We start from the raw sequence: 2,064 nt of genomic DNA, 5'->3' as shown, positions 1-2,064 counted from the left end.
GAGGGGATTGTGAAAGGGAGAGGGGGGGGGGGGGGGGGGGGGGGGGGGGGGGGGGGGCGACGGGGGGGGAGTCCTGTAAAAGGGGGAGATAAAGAGGTAAAGAAAAAGAAAGGAGGATAATAGAGAGAAGGCATGACAGAGGCCGGGGCTGGTGGTTTGTTTGATCAGGGAAGAGTAGTAGTTATCTGGGTGAGCTTCACTCATCAGTGCTGATTCATCCAAATGGATCCCAGAACACCTCAGTAGCTCACAGTACAGTAACCGCCTTATATCCTGCGACAGAGGCCTAACACGAACCAGACCCACGTAATCACTCACACACTGCACGTACAATCAATCTGTCGGCTCGCTACGAGTTCCTCAAACTATTGTGATTAGGCCATCATAAAGGCAACCCAATAGGTCCAATTGCCAGACATTAGAGAGCGACTTCAACCAATGGAGTTATATATATGTGTGTGTGTGTGTGTGTGTGCTGTGACATCAAAGGGGGCCGCAATGATACTTTTCACATTCTCCTGTCACGGCTGTGAGCCTCTAGGAAATGGTCTGTGTGTGTGTCTGTGTGTGTGTGTGTGTGTGTTGTCTCGAGGCCACCAGCAGTTTATATTTGTAGTGTTTGGAATCGTTAATCCACGACTCAGACGTTAGACGACGACTTGAAGAGATAATACCATGAGTCAATAAAGCTGTAGGACTGATGGGAAAATACGTTTGATTTCCTCCTCTGAACTGGTTTCCAACAACTTCGACAAGTTCTGCCAGTCTGAGCCTGGTGACACTTTATTTCATCAGTCAGGAAGAAGGTCGTGACCTGTTGCCAAACACATTCACCAGAATTCTAAAAAGGAGGAAATGTCTGGTGGAAACTAGCAAACATAATTTAGACTCAACTAGAGGATGCAAATAGGAGAAGCTCAGGAAGTTTCCAGAAGGATTAGTGTTTTAAATTGTCTGTAAACCTTTTGACAAACCTGGGGATAATTAATACGATGAAAAGTACTGTTCTAATTAGAAAAACTCATGTTTAGGAAATGAATGACTCGTTTAAATGTGGTGCCTATTGTGCTAAGCTAACATTCTGCTAACCTTGAGCAACATTTTAATAATATCGTTAGCTGTTCCAGCTAATTGTTAGCTTTTTCTGAGTCAGTACTGAGCTCCATGTAGAGTTAAGAGTTATTTATGATAATATAATATATTACACTATTCTGCTAAATAGTTTTTTTCAACACAATTAGTCAATGATTATACCCATTAGAGGCAATTCAAGGCATTTTGGACTTAGTTTTAGCCATATATATTTTTTAAATATGTAGCTTTTCTTTATTTTTTAAACACTTTACCCACAATCCATGTGTTGTTCTGTCCCAGAGGACGACAAAAAAGTTTTCATCATTTTTCATCAGTTGTACAAACCCTGTCTAACGGTGGCTCTTTCACACACTACTGTAAATGTGTGTGTGTGTTGATCAAAGGGCAGCAGTGAAGACACCAAAGCAGCAGGAAGTGGAGCGGCCTCGCAGCGGTGGTGAAGCGACACACAACCAGCAGGAGTAAGAAAAGACACACACACACACACACAACTCTCTCTCTCTGTGAGACAGTGACAGAATATCATGCCTCTTCCTTCTGCCTGTAACCCGGGTAACACTGGCACCAGTCCGCATCCCGTCCCCCGCCTCACGCCTGCCTCACCCTTCTCCCTCACCCACCCGGCTCCCCCTCCACCCGCTGGATCCTTTACACTCTGTCCAGCGGCACGTCAAGTTCATCCCCCCCACACGCTGCTTCCCAGCGAGCTCTTGATTCGGACTGGCGCGCCCGGAGGCTAAAGGGGGCACTTCTACTGTAGGGCCACTCTGAAGTGGGGTCCTTGCCTGTGTGGGGTACATCTCAATCAGCGGGGGCACGATCCAGAGAGGCCCCTCGGCCCATCTCGGCACCATCTCGCCACCATCTCTCATTGGCACTGAAGCCTTTCTGCCCTCCCACCGATGGCCCCCCCCCCCCCCCCCCCCCTCGCCCGCTCCCCCCCCATTCACCCCTGCGATGTCTTTTCAT

Source organism: Cynoglossus semilaevis, chromosome 7 (assembly GCF_000523025.1).
Source record: "Cynoglossus semilaevis isolate Cse_v1.0 chromosome 7, Cse_v1.0, whole genome shotgun sequence".
Classification (NCBI taxonomy): Eukaryota; Metazoa; Chordata; class Actinopteri; order Pleuronectiformes; family Cynoglossidae; genus Cynoglossus; species Cynoglossus semilaevis.
This window is presented reverse-complemented; position numbering follows the sequence as displayed.